Source organism: Callithrix jacchus, chromosome 8 (assembly GCF_049354715.1).
Source record: "Callithrix jacchus isolate 240 chromosome 8, calJac240_pri, whole genome shotgun sequence".
Classification (NCBI taxonomy): domain Eukaryota; kingdom Metazoa; phylum Chordata; class Mammalia; order Primates; family Cebidae; genus Callithrix; species Callithrix jacchus.
In genome coordinates this window covers 124,010,524-124,028,520 of record NC_133509.1, presented here as the reverse complement: position 1 = coordinate 124,028,520, position 17,997 = coordinate 124,010,524, and positions in this window count along the sequence as shown.

Below are 17,997 nucleotides of genomic sequence, written 5' to 3'. Positions count from 1 at the left end.
TGCCTTTTGTTTGGAAGTTGTCAAACAATAAACTGAAATTGTACTTAGGACTGGAACCTGCCAGCCCATCCCAGATGCTGAGGGTTTCTTGTGATGACATTCCCAGCCCTAAGACCTGCATCTGCCAGGATTTATTACATCATCACTTAAGTGCCCACTGCAGACCCTCGCACACACATCCCCCAGGAGCTAACGAAGCTGATGGGAGAGAGGGGAGTGGGAATAAAGAATGGATCACAGGGCACCAGTCACCGTGCTGGAGAAGTAGAAGAGGATGTTCTCATGTATCTGGTTCCCTTTGTGGTGGGTTTGTTTTCAAAAGGGCATGCCGTGTCTGCAGGTCTCACCATCAACAGTAACCTTAGTGTAGAGTTGGCCTTTGTCACCACCCTTCTGCTGGGCCCGCATACGCACTGGTGTCTTTGTCCTCCAAAATGCTTGGGCTATGTTTCCCGTCCTCCTACAGTCATGGTGCCACTCTAAGGTCATAGGCCCATCTGTCCTGGTGAGCCTACTCTGATAAATTCCTCCCCATTACACATCTCAGGTTTGGCCCTTGTTGCTGCCATATCTGATCCCACTGTTGGAATCACTTTCAAAGCTGTGATGTGTCCTCCCGGGGTACAAGTCAATATTCGAGGAGACTTGATTGGGAGGAAGAGCTGAAATCATTGGGAGCTAAATCTGATGAATCAAGTAATCATCCATATCGGGTAGTGCTTTAGGCCAAATATAAGGTGGGGCCACTTTAAAACAGCACCTATAACAACTATTTTCAATAAGTGACTTTCAAGGGGACTGGAGGAGAGACCCCAGGTGGATGATCAGAATATCTGAGGGAGCCCTGTCAAAACGATCACACCTGCAGAATTCTGATCAGGCAACACTGTCTTCAAAGTCCTGTGGGTTCTCACAGCAGGGAACTTCTCCCCGTGGTGTCAGGGACTGGGAAGGTTCCTTTGGGCTTGAAGCTGAGTCTTGATGGGTGCCAGTGAGGGGTGCTGCTGACCCTAAGCAGTTTCTCCTTATCTTTTGACTGCACTGCCTGATGAAAATATGAACTAGAAAGTCACCCTCTTTCTAGAAAGTTCTGAACAGATGAGGACATTTCCGGGAGCCTGATAGGACTAGCAAGTTTTTGTTTATGAGCTAAAAGTTCATGTTCTAGTGACACTACTTCCAGATCACCAAATTAAATGGTTCTACATATGCACAGCAGAAATGTGTTTTGACTTTTTTTTTTTTTTTCATTGATAGGAATACAAGGCCAAGGTTTGTGAGCTGGCTATGGACAATTTTTTTAAAAGACTCGAGTGCAAGGGAACAAACATGTATTAAATATTATTAAATTAAAATAATTAAATATTATTAAATACATGTTTGTTCCCTTGCACTCGAGTCTTTTAAAAATTTGGCCCTAAATGTGGCCCTTTGTATCAACAAACCTTTCTAGTGTAGTGTGTCTGAATAATGCTTATAGCAGTCTTACCTTAATTTGAAATGATTCGTGGGCATTTTTGGACTCAGTAACTGTTTTATGAGAGTTGTTTTATGTTACTCCATAATAAAGTAATTTGGAGTATATATGGCTAAATCTCCTTCAAATACAGCAACTGATTTGAGAGAGGTCAGGAATTCTGCTTTTTCTCACCTGCTACACATTTCAAACTGACTTCTAAAAAGATATAATATGGAGGAAGTTCATGTTATATATCTGGTAGGGAAAGTCTGAAAACCAAGATAGTGGCTGATTTCTAACCCCCCAGGATTCAGTTTCTTCATTCAACGGGTCCAGTCTATTCACATTGTAAAACAGGAAGGAATATTAGAGACCATTGGTCCGAACTCCCTATTTTATGTACCAGGCAGCTGAGACAAAGGGAAATTTTTGTCCAGGATAACACACCTGGCTAGTCACAGAGCTGGACTTAGATGAAATTTTTTGTCTTAACTATCGTATCCATTTGTTTGGTATGTAATTATAATCATCATATCGGTAGGATTTCACAGCTGGCAATTCCCCACACACACACACTTAACATATCCTATGCATTTTCCATATAGCTGTAGTGAAAAATGATTATCTTTTGAAATAACGCATAACATCCTGTTGAGTAGGTGTCCTACCATCTTCCACTGTTGCCTTACTTTTCAATGTTTATATTGGTTTCAATTTCTCTATTATAAGTAACACTGCAAGGAACATCTTCAGGCCTGTGGCAATTTATAGTCTTTCCACTTGTCTTTCAGGTAGATTGCCTATTGGACTAATGAAACAGAAGTATACCGATGATGTAGCTGTTTATACATGGACTTTCTAAAAGGTGCCAATGCCAACAGCAATGAATGCAAACCCAGTTTCATGGCACTCTCACTAGTATTGGATATGATTTTACTTTAATTTTTGCAAGCAGACAAAAATAGTACTTTGTTGCCATTTTAATTTTAATTTAATTTCTAGCAAAATTACATTACTTTGTGTTTGCTGGCCATTTATTATTTATCTTGGTAGAATCATCTGTAACTGACTCACTAAGAGTTTAAAAGAGAGAATTTGTATTTATAAAGCCCTTGCTACAATGTCCCCAGTTCACCATTCAATGGTGTCAAGATGCCCAAACACATCACCTGCCTACAGAGTGTTTACCATATTCCGACACTTCTAATTGTTCTTATATTAAGACAAAATCCAGCTCCCTAAGACTTTTACCTGAAGGTGCCTGGACGATCCTAAAAGACCACAAACATGTAAACTCAAATTATCTTGCACAGGCAACAATAATTTCTAAGTCTTTTTCAGAATAAATATTCCAAATTCTTCCTCCTATTTCTTTCTTCTGAACATGCTCCCAATTGTAATCAGAACGAAGAACTGATGACAGAATTCCAGGTACAGTTCAATGATGAGAAACTGTCCCCACCTCATTCTAGATCCTACATTTCTATTACTGTAACCAAACCACTGATTCACATTGAAGTTGCTGTTGGCTAAAACGACTAAGTCCTGGCTATTGATGTTCTCCAGATATCCATTTTGAATCACAGAGTAGGACTACATTATCTCTGTCGAATCTCCCTGGGCTTGGTATATTGTCTTAAGTCAGTTCAGATTGGCAGTGGGCTGGGGGTATTAGGATTCAGACTGTGTCATCAAAAACATTTGCTTTCCTTCCAGGTATCATTTGATCACGAATTTGAAAATGTCTTTTGGATATTGATTAGGGCAAAGCTGGAGCTATGTGGCATGAGTCTGGAGCCCTCCTTGTAGGTCAACTTTCTTCTCAATCAGTACCCTTCACTGTCAGTCAGTCATCATTCTGCTAGTTACACAGGCACCAGGCCTTCTGAAGATGCAGCCTACATGTCTCCATCCAATCAAAAGTTTGTCAAGTACATCTTCATTCTCCAGCTCTAAGTCTGTAGCCTTCCTTAATAAGAAAGGAAATAAAGTCACACTGTATGCTAATATAAAGTATGCACATTTGAAATAAGGCAATGAAAAGGAATAAAATTTCACTTCTTGTATAAAAATTAAAATAATATAAATTTTACTTTATTCCTATGGGAGAATTAGCTTTGATTTATGTAGGTATTATATGAAATCTTGAGTAGCATATCCCTTACATGAGAGAAACCACAATTCATTCATTCCTTTACTCTGTCTTAGCTGGAACTGGCTTCCTTGCCAAGAGCTTACAAACTATTCTTATAATAATCCACCCAAGATGATCACCCAGAGGGTGACATTGAGGCTACGGATTGATATGGTTTGGCTCCGTGTCTCCACCCAAATCTGATGTTGAATTGTAATTTCAGTGTTGGAGGAGGGACCTGGTGGGAGGTGACTGAATCATGGGGACAGATTTCCCCCTTGCTGTTCCCATGAGAGTAAGTGCATTCTCATGAGAGCTGATGGTTTAAAAGTGTGTGGCACTTCCCTTTGCCCTCTCTGTCTCTCCTGCTGCTGTGTGAAGATGTGCTTGCTTCCCCTTTGCCCTTCCGCCATGATTGTAAGTTTCCTGAGGCCTCCCAGCCATGCTTCCTGTATGGCCTGAAGAACTGTGAGAACCATCTTTTCTACATGAATTACCCAGTCTCAGGTAGTTCTTTATAGCAGTGTGAAAACAAACTAATACATGGATCTGTAGTGTGTGGACATCGTCTTCTGCTTACAATTCGAAGTTTCGGTATAATGCCTAGTAATATTTCTTCACTCTGTACGTGCCTATTTAGGGGACTGGCCTATTTACCATGTACTTAGTCTCTAATTATAGTCTAATGAATTTGTATAATTGTCTTCCTTTAAAAAATCATTAGGAGTTTGGTAACTTCTGGCACCTATTTACTTTTAAATAGTTGGCCCTTTGCCCAACATGGCATATATATTAAAACATCCAGAACTTCAGTAGACTAAAAAGGCTGTCCAAAAACATGAAAGAATAAATAAATTAAAGAAATAGTTTGGAAAGTTTTAAAATAGATTCTCTCCTTCATTGTCATAGTCAATTCACACTTGTTTTTTTTTATCAGTTGTTATGTGACAATCTGACAGGTGCTGGGGACGCAGATAAAAAAATTTGGCTCTTCAAGCATGATCATGTCCAAAAATCCAGCTGTGCCGATTAATGGGCTTCTCACCAGCAGCTGGTATATCCTTCCCCAAACTTTTCAGTAGTTGTTGGTCTTTTCTAGACATAAGTGTGTTGGTTTCAAAGGTGAATCCAGCTGTTGTCTTCTTCTCCTGCCAGTCTCTCCTCTTCTCACCTCTGTTAGCTGATGAGACGTTGGATAAGAGACTGTTCAATATCTGCAGACTTAGCCATCCCTTCAATGGGTGGATTATTTCTTAATGAACTAATCCTTGCCCCCTGGCACCAGCTCTGTAATAAGAAGAATCTGGGGCATTTCTTCTGCACAATGCTTGATGTTCTTGGCTTATAAACAAACATTTGTCTCCCATCCCTGCCCTGCTTCCTGCTTTTTCTCCCCACCACCTCCCCTTTATCACTCCTTTCTCAAAATTGCTCTAAGAGCAAAAGATTGGAGGAGCTGAATGGTAGAGGATGCTCTTACTTTATCTTAATAACCCTCTTGGCACAATCATGGGCAAACAAGGATGTGCAGAGAGATGCAGGAAGCATTCTGTTGATTATCAGGCTAGCTTTTCCTCCAAAACTCTTATTCACTGAACATTCTGCATAGACCTGGAAGGGCTCATCACGTTCAGCCTTCTGCCTGAAAGTGGACCGTGGCAGCAAATTCTGCTCTGAGCTAAGAGGGAATGTGTTCATGCATGATGATTCACAGGAGTTGTGTAATACAAAAAGCATGCCTTTTGATGCTTAAGCCTTTCTATTAGGCCATTTCTCTTTCCTTACTCTCTCTCTCTCTCTCTCTCTCGCCCCCCCTGCCGTGTGTGTGTGTGTGTGTGTGTGTGTGTGTGTGTGTGTGTGTTCAAGACAGAGTCTTGCTCTGTCACCTGGTCACCTGGCTGGAGTGCTGCAGTGCCTGATTGTAGCTCACTACAGCCTTGACCCCCTGGACATAGACAATTTCTCCACCTCAGCCCCCCCAAGTAGCTTGGACTACAGGTGTGTGCCACCACACCTGGCTTTTCTTCTTCTTCTTTTGGAGAGATGGGATTTTACAGTGTTGCCCAGGCTGGTCTTGAACTCCTGGCATCAAGTTATCCTCCCACTTCAGCCTCCCAGATTGCGGGAATTATAGGAATGATCCACCATGCCCAGCCTAGACCATTACTCTTAGACTAAAAATTTCATCTAGCCCATCAAATCTATTAGTAGGGAAACAACTCTATATTGTTCCATCTTTATTGGCAGTAACTAATCTCCTTGGGAGTAAAAATGTCAATTGGCAACTAAGAAAATTTAGAAGGAGGGATATATATTTCACATCTGAGTTAACTTTTTTACACTGCAATGGCAGAAGTTCTATATCTAAGGACTTGTAACAATAATAACATAAACACACTGTATGTAACATTATTCTTTCATGTTGACAAGGTGCTGCTAAGAAGCCAACCTGTTCATCCCAAACCAACCCTTCTAAGAAGCCTCAATCATTCTGAGTCCCTCCTGCTCTGTCAGCTTCTCCATGGAACCCAGCACCAGTCTGGCCAGTTGTGTACCTTAAAGCCACCTTTGACTATCCTTTGTCCTCCACTCCTCCAGCTGCCATCCTGGTCAAGTGCCATTTCCTCTTGTCCAGATGCTGACCACAGCTGCTGGTCTCCAATGGCCACACGTTTCTCTGCAGGCCCATGAGAATTCTCTTTCCAAATCACCTCTGATTCTGTCATTTCTCAGACCCACCTGCTCTACAGTCATCCTCAACGACTCCAGTCACCAAACCCTTCAACCTTTTGTGGCTCAGGGCCTCTTCACATTTTTTCCCCTCTCCTGGAATGCTCTATGCACTCCCTACCTCTCTTCTCCTGAAAAGTCTCTGTCAGTCCTTCAAGGCCCAAGTCATATCATTCTTTCCCCACGTTCCAGACCACCAAAGTCCTGCCTCTATTGGTGGCTGTCATCATAGGCTATCAGGATTCTGAATCCACCTGTTGGCTCCCTTGGTGGAGGTGAGCTGTTCAGGGGCAGGCATCCAATGGTATTTTATGCTGAATCCCAGTGCGGGACTGCTACTTGGATATTTAAGGTGTTTTTAATTTAAGGTATGTGGTTTTCATGCCCTCGGTTGGCTAAACAGATAATTGGCAATGATACATTCATCTCCCCACATTTTTCTTTCATTCATAGCCAGCAAGTTGTATATCTCTGGCTCTTTTCCACAAGAAACTTGTTCCAGCCTGGGCAACATGGCAAAACCCTGTCTCTACCAAGAAATTCAAATAAATTAGCCTTTTCTTCCCACATTTTGTCATCAAGCCCTATCAATTCCACCTCTTAAGCATCTCTAAGTTCCATCCTCGCTGCAGTAGTAACCACTGTGTGAACCTTTATCACTGCTCTGCTGGGTTTTTGCAGTTAGAAAACTTGCACTAATTGCTTTCCCTTTCTCTATTTGTATGAGTCAGGCTTCACCAGAAAAATGGAGACACTCTAAGTATATTCATCAGTGATCTCCAGAGAAACAGAACCAATAATAGATTGACAGATAGACAGATATAGGTATAGATACACAAGCAGAGATTTATTATGGTACTTGGCCGACACAATTACGGAAGCCTAGAAGTCCCATAATAGGCTGTCGGCAAGCCAGAGACCCAGGAAAACTGGTGGTGTAATTCAGCCTGAGTCTGAAGGCCTGAGAACCAGAAGACAGATGTCCCAGCTCAAAAAGAGAAATGGAAAGTTTTCCCTTCCTTTTTGTTCTGTTCATACTCTCATCAGATAGGATGATGCCTGCCTACCTTGGTGAGTGTGGATCTTCTTTACACAGTTTACTTATTCTAATGCTAATCTCTTACAGAAATGGTCTCACAGAAACAGTGTTTTACCAGCTGTCTGGGCATCCCTTATCCCAGTCAAGTTGCTCAGGAAATTAACCATCACACTAAGTATAGGTTGGCGCAAAAGTTATTGCCATTTTTGCCATTAAAAATAACGACATCACAATAGTGAGTTCTCATGAGATCCGGTTGTTTAAAAGTGTTTGGCGGCTGGGTGCAGTGGCTCATGCCTGTAATCCCAGCACTTTGGGAGACAGAGGCAGGAAGATCATGAGGTCAAGAGATCGAGACCATCCTGGCCAACATGGTGAAACCCATCTTTACTAAAAATACAAAAATTAGCTAGGCACAGTGGCACATGCCTATAGTACCAGCTACTTGGCAGGCTGAGGCAGGAGAATCACTTGAACCTGGGAGATGGAGGTTGTTGGCGACAGAGTGAGACTCCATCTCAAAAAAATAAGTGTTTGGCACCTCCTTTCTGGCCACATGAAGTGCTTGCTTCCCCTTTGCCTTCCACAATGACTGTAAGTTTCCTGAGGCCTCGCCAGAAGCCAAGCAGATTTCAGCATCATGCTCCCTGTACAGCCTGAGGAACCATGAGCCAATTAAACATATTTTCTTTATTAATTACCCAGTCTCAGGTATTTCTTTATAGCAGTGTGAGAATGACTTATACACATGCAGAGCCTAGCTGAGCAGAGAAATGCCAAGGAAAGAACCCAGGCCAGCACACTGGTCCTGCCCCTCTTTTATCCATTCCCCTGCAACCCACTGCAGCCAGGGTTGTGCACCATCAGATCATCCATCTGACACGGTACCCCTGCCTGAAGTCCTCTGCTGTGCCCTGTGCTCTGCCTAAGGTCCCCATTCCTGTTCCCTGGCAGCCTTCCAGCCTGATCTCCCACCCCCTCCCATGCCCACTCTGAGCCCCAGCTGCTTGGTAAGATTCCGTTCCTAGTGCCTTCTGTTGCTTTGCATGGACCATCCATTCCTTTCTGGAATGTCTTCACGTCTTCCCTCTGTGTTCAACTTCTCTACTCTCTGCTACCAAGGTACCTTGTAGTTAACATGCTTTTATTCTAGCACTTGCCATGTTTCTCCATGGCTATTGATTTCCCAGTCTCTGCCATGTTCTCCTAAAGGGCAAGCTTTTTGCCCTGTACATCTATTTATTCCCAGGCCCTGCCTTAGCATCTAGCTGCAGCAGTCACTAGGTTAGCATTTTTTGGATGGACAAGTGGATGAACAAGAGTTACTGCTCAGATCCTAGCCTGCATACTATGAATGAGAGCCTTGCATCCTCTTCCCCAACCACAGCAAGGTGCAGGATGGAGCAGGAGTTGGAAATGCATTCAGGAGCATTTGACAGCACGATATTCCCTCCCACCCAGGAGAGCTCTTGCTCACTGCACTGCTTGGGGTCTCAGGGATAAATAGGGGATGCTTTGGCTTGTCTAGCCGCATCCATGGCCAGGTCCTCTGTGGCCGGCATCCTCCTTCCCCTGAACGTGAGGCCCAGAAATGTCACAGCTCCAAAGTCTCCTAAAATATCTGGACAAAGAGGAACAGAGAGGAAGGGATAGTCCCTGCAGAATCTACCATCTCCCAGGCCAGCCAGTTCTCCTCCCTTGCCTTCTGTCTACAAGGCGCGGAGGTGGAGGTAGAGAGGCATGGGCAGAGCTTGGGCTGCCCCGTCTTTAGCTTCATGCTTGTTTTGTGCTGACTGGCCATGCTGGAGCCCATTTCCACATGAGAAATCACATCACAACGTCTCTGCACCAACACTCTTGGCATGGCTAAGTCAAAATTCTCAAATCATCACTGGAGAGACGATCGATGTTCTTGGCCAGCTTTTAATGACAATCGATTCTCTCCCTGGCTCTTTGTTAAGTGTCATTGAGAACAATTGCATTTGTGAACTTGATCACCGGCCTCGAATTTGCAGCTTCCTCCAGCGGATGAGAGGCAGAGTTTCCTGTTGCTGTTCTCTTCTCAATCACACAATATGCTCAGCTGTACAATTAATGTCCTTCCCAGTCTGTGTTTTTAGGCAACATGGCAGCTTGGCTAATCAGAAAAACAAGTCAATCCTTGTGCATGGGCTCTAAGTAAGGGGCTGAGGGAAGCCTAGCTGCTGGCTGGCTCCTTTGCTGGCCCTAAGTCAATGAGGCAAAGTGGTTAGTGACAGACAGACTGGATTTCCAGTCCCAGCTTTGCTGCTTACCATCTGTGTGATCTTGGGCAAACACCCACCCTCTCTGAGGCTCTGTTTCTGTATCTATAGAATAGGATGATAATAGTGCCCAAAATGTAGGTTGTTAAGAGAATTAAATGAAATGAAGCATTAGAAAGGGGATTAATATAACGTTTGGCATATCTAAGAGGCTCAGTAAATGCCTGTTGTTATTATTATTGCTATTATTATTATTTTATCCTTAGGAATCCCAGAACTACATAATCCAGCCTCTAAATCTGTGATGATGCTGATCAGTGTAGCAGCCACTAGTCATATGTGGCTCCTATACAGCAGTTAAAATGTGGAGTCCAAATTGAGGTGTGCGCTAGGTGTGAAATTGATACTGGATTCCAAAGACTTGCTGAAAAAGGTAATGTGACATAGTCATCGATACCTTTAAAAATATTGATGATATATTGAAAGAACATTTTGGGTCTGTTATGTTAAATATCATTTAAATAAATTAATTGTACCTGTTTCTTTTTTACTCTAAAACAAATGGCTGCTAGAAAATTTAAAATTGCATATGTGACTCCATTTCTTGACTACCCTGTGCTATATGGAATCAGTTTCAAAGGAGTTCCATCAAATAGCCAGTAGTAATTCAACAAGAAGTGAGCAACACCAGGAATTCCAATCTTTAACTTGCATCTCTTTTAAAATAATAAACAAAAACCAAAGCATCATGAAAGCTTCTTATATCACTTTTCCTCTTCCAATTTTCTGGACCCCAGTGCTGTTTTGAAGGCTTTAATGTGCTACTTCCTGCCCCTGCTGCCAAGTACATGCCAATGATCTCTCCACCACCGGCTCATGCCACATTTCTTTCCTCTCCACCTGTTCCACCACTATCCCCACTGCTGTATTCCCTTTCTAGAGTCTTCCTCTCCTCGTTGCTTTTTACCATCTATTCTCTGAATTAACATCTCCAAGGAATGGGTCTCTAGATTTGGCAGTTCTCTCAAAGGTTGAGTGAGGCAGAGCAAATTACCATTAACCAAAGGCATGAAAGACTGATAAATAAACCAGATTGCCAAAGGGTTCATTTAAAACAGAGAGAGTCCTTTTCGGGGATTGTGTGCTCCTTCTGCAGTCCAAGGAACCCTAACCCTAGGTACATTGTAGGTCATGCAGGGAGTACATTGTACAATGCCAGGGACAGGATTTATACCAGGTCTACTGTAATGTGAAATGTGCAACATGGTGGTTCTCAGTATTAGAGTCCCTGACAAGGTGAATTAATGAGTTTAGTGAGTTCAAAATCAGAAACAAAAAGTATCAACTTTATGACTACCTAGGGGTAGAGAATTGTGGACAGATGACTTAGGAAGTGCAAAGGCTTTAAGGTAAGAATTAACTTAGAGAAGGAATAATGGGATTGGAGCTCAGAAGAGAAAAGAAAAAGTCGTAGGAGATGAAGTTGAACAGATTATGTAGGACCTTTCAGACTCCATGAGAAGGGGTTTGGAGTAGGAATACTATGATGTGCCACATGGTAGTTCTCAGTATCAGGGTCCCCGAGAAAGTTTGGTGAGTTTGGTGAGTTCTAAATTAGAAACCAGAAGACTTCAAGATTTTATCCAAGCCATTAAAAAGCCTAGTGGAAGCTCCCTGCCTAGCAGGTGAGTAGCCCAGAAGACAGAGTGTCCGAGTTCCCCTGTGTGTGGACTCCTTCTTGGCAGGGCTGGAGACATGTCAACACATTCTTGTGCTTTGTCTTCCCTTCTCCACCAGCCTGTAGGGGGACTCTTGCTGTTCTGATTATAAGGTTTTCTTTCAGCCTGTACACAAGACAGGTGATTGGGTTTTGGTTCAGTAGCATGTTGATTTTTTTCCCCCTACCCGAGAGTACTCTCTGGTTCCTATGACTTGATTTTTGGCTTCACCCATGTCTTTGGCCACTGTTTTGGATTGCATTGTGTCCCCACTACTGAAAAAAAAATTTACATGTTAAAATCTTAGCCCCCAGTGCCTCCGATGTGAACTTACTTGGGAATACCATCGTTGCAGATGTTATTCGTTAAGATGAGGTCATATTGGAGTAGTTTGGACCTAATCCAATATGACTGGTGTCTTTATTAAAAGGAGGTATTTGGTCATAGACTCACAGGGAGAATACCATGTGAAGATTGGAGTTATGTTGCCACAAGCTAAGGAATTACCAGAAACTAGGCAAGAGGACTGGAATAGATCCTTCCATAACCCTGTCAGAGTAAGCATGACCCTGCAGTCACCTTGACCTTGGACTTCTGACCTCCAGAGCTGCGAGACAATAGCTTTCCATTGTTTAACCCACTCCTTTTATGATACTTAGTTATGAAAGCTCTAGCTCACTAATTCAACCACTAATAACTCTCTGTCTTACGGGTGTCAAGTCAGGCTGTCTAATGGGTGGCTAATCAGGCTGCCATTATGGGCAAGCTCTTCCTAATTTTACTCCTGGAAAGAAACTTTATCTTAAAGATTTTGGGGTAACCTGCTGTCATCCGTAAGTACTAATCACAATATTATATTATGAACAAACTTTTTATATAAAATGTATTTAAATTCTTGGTTTCATTTATTATAAGGTAGACTCCTAAATTCCTTTAAGAAAACCTGCTTTAGTATGTAATCAGCTTCTTTTGAGAATTGATATAAGAAATAGCCAATTAAAAAAGCCCTTCTGTGTTTGATAAGTACATTTGGGGATATTGTTTATGATGTTACTCAAGGACCCTGAGCCAAAGTCCCCATGACACAAGACAAAATCTTCCCGAAGCTCAGAGCCAAGAATCAATTTGGGCTTGGTTCACTTTTTCCCATGATGATGGTCTACAGTGACAGAGGTGGAATGTCAGGCTTCCCAGTTGTCTCACAATGCTAGGAAGTTTGGGGGTGTGTCATTACTATCACTTTTCTCAGCCAAGAGTTTTTGGGAGCTTTTTTCTCCTTTCCCTTCCTCACATTTTGTTCTTCTCTTTTGCTTAATCAGTGTTGGTGTGACAATGAGATACCTCACATCTCTTTTGAAAGCAAGCAAGGTATAAATCAACACATTGAAATTAACATAAAAGACCCAAAGCAAGAACGTTTTGGGAGATGAGAAGGAAGGATAATTATACCAGAAGCCTTGTCTTTAAAAAAAACAAGCAAATAAACTCAAAACAAGTACAATCCCCAGCCACCTGACATGTGTTGCAGGAATGTGGGGGAATGGTGGGATAAATTTAAAAAGGCAGAGACAATTCGCCTTAACTGATTAAGAGCCGAGAGTGGGTACAGGAGCACATTAGCCTGAATCTTCTCTACGATTGTTTCATGTCGCTGCTAAATGTGGTAGCAGGCAGTTCTGCAGGAACCCAGGTTAGTCATCTTACATCACTCCTTTCTGCATCTTTAGAACACACGAGACTGCTCCAGGAGCTTTGCAGATAACTCAGTTTCACTCCCAGCATCTTGATTAACATCATGTGTGGCTCCTATCTGGGACTATTCATGGGTTCCTATGTGGGGTGCAGTCACCGGGTGGCCAGTCTCCCTCCTGTTTCTGTGGAATTCCTCCAGTGGGAGCAGAGAAAGGGGGTTATTGGAGGGCCCGACTCCATCTGCTGGACTCTCCATTCTGCACCTAGTGTTCCTGCCATTGGTAGGAGCCCTCTCTGAACAAACATAGTGACAAGCAAATCACAGGTCCTGGACTAACGATACTTCTTGTTTGCTGAACTCTCCCTCACCTGGGTAGGGGGATATTTGTGGCAGATGAAAGATTTGAGGCACAAGAAGAACAGAGATCATCCAAGATAGCAAAGGCTGTAGAGAAAAATCAGTCACAGAGCGTACTGACAAGGGCCTTCACGGAAAATGCTTATTATAAAAAAAAAGCATGCAGGGATTTCCAAATTTATTGCACTAACATAAACTCTTACTAACTCGTGATAACAAGTCTGAATGGGATCTAGTTTGAGGCACTTAGAAGGATAAGACAGTTTGAAAAGAGCCCGTATCACAGCAACATGAATTCTGCTAACATTGAAGCAAACATCAAATTTATGGTGAAGCTACGGTGAAATCACTGATACCTCAAATGAAGTTTATGGGGAAAATGCCCCAAATAAATCAGCAGTTTACATAGAATAATCTGTTTCAAAAATGGACAAGAGGATGTTTAAGATGGCGCCTGCAGTGGCAGACCATCCACATCAATTTGTGATTAAAAATAAATAAATCTTATTTATGCTCTAAGCGGACCGATGATTAACAGCAGAAACACTAACCAACACCACATATATATCTCAGTTTACACAATTCTGACTGGAAATTTCAAGTTGAGCAAACTTTCCACTCAATGGGTGCCAAACCACTGCACCCAGATCAGCTGCAGACAAGAGCAGAGCTTTCAATGGAAATTTAAACATGTGGGATCAAGAACCTGAAGCATTTCATTAAATAACTGTAATAGGAAGCCAGGCACAGTGGCTCATGCCTGTAATCCCAACACTTTGGGAGGCTGAGGCAGGTGGATCACTTGAGGCCAAGAGTTCAAGACCAGCCTGGTGCACACCTGTAATCCCAGCTACTTGGGAGGCTGCAGTCTAAGAATCACTTAAACCTGGAAGTGGAGCTTTTAGTGAGCTGAGATTGCACCACTGCACTCCAGCCTGGGTGATAGAATGAGACTCTATCTCAGAAATAAAAGAAAAGAAAAGAAAGAAAAAATTGTAACAGGAGCTAAAACATGGCTTGACTGTTACCATCCTGAAGACAAAGCACGACCAAAGTAACAGCTACCAAGAGGGGGAAGTGGTCCGTCCAGTCAAGGCAAAAGCACACTAGTCAAGAGCAAAGGTCCTGGTGAGAGTTTCCTGGGATATGTGAGGCATTTTGCTGGTTGACTTTCTGGATGACTGAAGAATGATAACATCCGCTCATCATGAGAGCACTTTGAGGAAGTTACCCAAAGCTTTGGCAGAAACGCCTGGGAAAGCTTCACCAGAGGGTCCTTCTCCACCATAGCAATGCTCCTGCTTCTTCCTCTCATCAAATGATGACTATTTTGTGAGAGTTTCAATAGAAAGCATCCACCTTACAGTTCTGATTTGGCTCCTCCTGACATCATTTTGTTTCCTAATCTTAAAAAATCTGTAGGGGGCCGGGCGTGGTGGCTCACGCCTGTAATCCCAGCACTTTGGGAGGCCGAGGAGGATGGATCAGGAGGTCAAAAGATCGAGATCATCCTGGTCAACGTGGTGAAACCCCGTCTCTATTAAAAATACAAAAAATTAGCTGGGCATGGTGGCGCGTGCCTGTAATCCCAGCTACTCAGGAGGCTGAGCGGGAAGAATTGCCTGAACCCAGGAGGCGGAGGTTGCGGTGAGCCGAGATTGCGCCATTGCACTCCAGCCTGGGTAACAAGAGCAAAACTCCGTCTCAAAAAAAAAAAAAAAATCTGTAAAGAGCACTCATTTTTCTTCGGGTAATGTAAAAAAGACTGCAACTGACCTGGTTACATTCCCAAGACCCTCTGTTCTTAGGGATGTACTAAATGGCTGGTATCATCATTTACAAAAGTGTCTTGAACCTGATGGAGCTCATGTTGAAAAATAAAGTTTATATTTAAAATTTTTTAACTCCATTTTTCCCATAGACGTTTTGAAGTCCCCTCATGTGTTGGGCATTGACTGTGTGCCAGGGCTTGGGGCAAGCACTTTATATACGTGAACCTGCTTAATCTCTCTTCGAACTTGCAAGTCAACTAATTTTATGACCCTCATTTTACAGATGAGGAGACTGGAGCACAGAGAGTCTGAGTGATTTGCCCAAGAAAACACAGATGTCAGGGGAAGAGCTGGTGTTTGAACCCCAGTAGCTGGGCACCTGATGCAGAGCACCCCTGTGCACAGAGCCCAGAGAGGATGCTAAGCACTGTTTACCTTTGCTGGCCACTTGCCTTCCTGGTCACACAGAGGCCCCTCCAATGGGTCTTCTGGAGGCCCCTGTTCTCGGTGCTCTTGCTCTTCTCTTTCCCAACTTCAAAGCTGATGCTCCGGGACGCAGGCTCCATTCCAGAATTCCCACATCCTACTCTGGCTTTGTTAGGCTTCTTCCCTTAGAGCGTTTACATGACAAACACATCTATCTTCTGTTAATATTGACCTCTTCTCAGAGCAGAGCTTCTTTTTTTTTTGAGACAGAGTTTCGCTCTTGTTACCCAGGCTGGATTGCAATGGCGCAATCTCGGCTCACTGCAACCTCCGCCTCCTGGGTTCAGGCAATTCTCCTGCCTCAGCCTCCCGAGTAGCTGGGATTACAGGCATGCACCACCACGCCCAGCTAATTTTTTTTTTTTTTTTTGTATTTTTAGTAGAGATGGGGTTTCACCATGTTGACCAGATTGGTCTCGATCTCTCGACCTCGTGATCCACCCGCCTCGGCCTCCCAAAGTGCTGGGATTACAGGCTTGAGCCACCGCGCCCGGCCAGAGCAGAGCTCCTATACTTCAGTAAGCTAGCAGTCTGGCACTTTATCCACTTTAGTGAAGAACCCCGTCCCCTGAGTTGAAAAGTACATGCATTGGGAAGAAACAGAATACCCTATTCTTTGATAACAGCAGCTCCCACTTGTTGAGCATTTGCCACAAAGTGCAGCCTGCATGAAGTGTACTTTGCCAGTGTGGTCTCATTTTTGACCTGTGATGGGAGGACGACTATCCCCATTTTACAGATGATGACGTTGAGCTGTAACAGGTGGAGTAATTTGACCGAGACTTCATAGCTTTTTAGTGGCAGAGCTAAGACTTAAACCCAGGTGCCTGGGGACCCATCTAAAGAAAAGCCTGAGTCCCTTTTTAATAGGCAGGAGGCAGTGAGGGAGGCTCCAGCCCAGCTGTCATCCTTGCCTGCTCACCTGTGCCTGAGGTCTTGCCATGCAAGTCCCAGGCTGTCTCTCACCTTCAGTCTTAGCCCTCCGCCATCTACTGCCCAGGGGAGGAGGTGCCCAACCCTACACAGGTTCGCTTTTGGTTCCATATGAAGTTTAAGGTGATTTTTTCCAGTTCTGTGAAGAGCGTCATAGGTAGCTTTATGGGGATAGTGTTGAATCTATAAATTACTTTGTGCAATATGGCCATTTATACAATATTGATTCTTCCTAACCATGAGCATGGAATGTTTCTCCATCTATTTGTGTTCTCTCTTATTTCCCTGAGCAGTGGTTTGTAGAAGGAATGGTACCAGCTCCTCTTTGTATGTCTGGTAGAATTCAGCTGTGAACCCATCTGGACCTGGGATTTTTTTGGTTGGTAGGCTATTAATTGCTGCCTCAACTTCAGCCCTTGTTATTGGTCTATTCAGGGTTTCAACTTCTTCCTAGTTTAGGCTTGGGAGGATGCAAACATCCAGGAATTTATTCATTTCTTCCAGGTTTACTGGTTTGTGTGCATAGAGTTGTTTGTAGTAATCTCTGATGGTAGTTTGTATTTCTGTGGAATCTGTGGTTATATCCCCTTTTTTGTTTTTTATTGCATCTATTTCATTCTTCTCTCTTTTCTTTTTTATTAATCTGGCTAGTGGTCTATTTTGTTTATCTTTTCAAAAAATCAGTTCCTTGATTTATTAATTTTTTGAAAGTTTTTTTGTGTCTCCGTCTCCTTCAGTTCTGCTCTGATCTTAGTTATTTCTTGTCTTCTGCTAGCCTTTGAGTTTTTTTGATCTTGCTCCTCCAGCTCTTTCAATTTTGATGACAGGAAGTCGATTTTGGATCTCTCCATTCTCCTCATATGGGCACTTATTGCTATATATTTTCCTCTAGACACTGCTTTCAATGTGTCCCAGAGATTTTGGTATGTTGTATCTTCATTCTCTTTGTTTTCGAAGAACATGTTTACTTCTGCCTTCATTTCATTGTTTATCCAGTAAACATTCAAGAGCCAGTTTTTCAGTTTCCATGAAGTTGTGTGGTTCTGAGTTCTGTGGTCTGAGAGACTGTTTATTATGATTTCTGTTCTTTTGCATTTGCTGAGGAGTAATTTACTTCCAATTATGTGGTCAGTTTTAGAGTAGGTGTGATGTGGTGCTGAGAAGAATGGATATTCTGTGGATTTGGGGTGGAGAGTTCTGTAAATGTTTATTAGATTTGCTTGGTCCAAATCTGAGTTTAACTCCTAGATATCCTTGTTAATTTTCTGTCTCATTGATCTGTCTAATATTGACAGTGGTATGTTAAAGTCTCCCAGTATTATTGTGTGGGAGTCTAAGTCTCTTTATAGGTCTCTAAGAACTTGCTTTATGTATCTGGGTGCTCCTGTATTGGGTGCATGTATATTTAGGATCACTAGCTCTTCTTGTTGCAT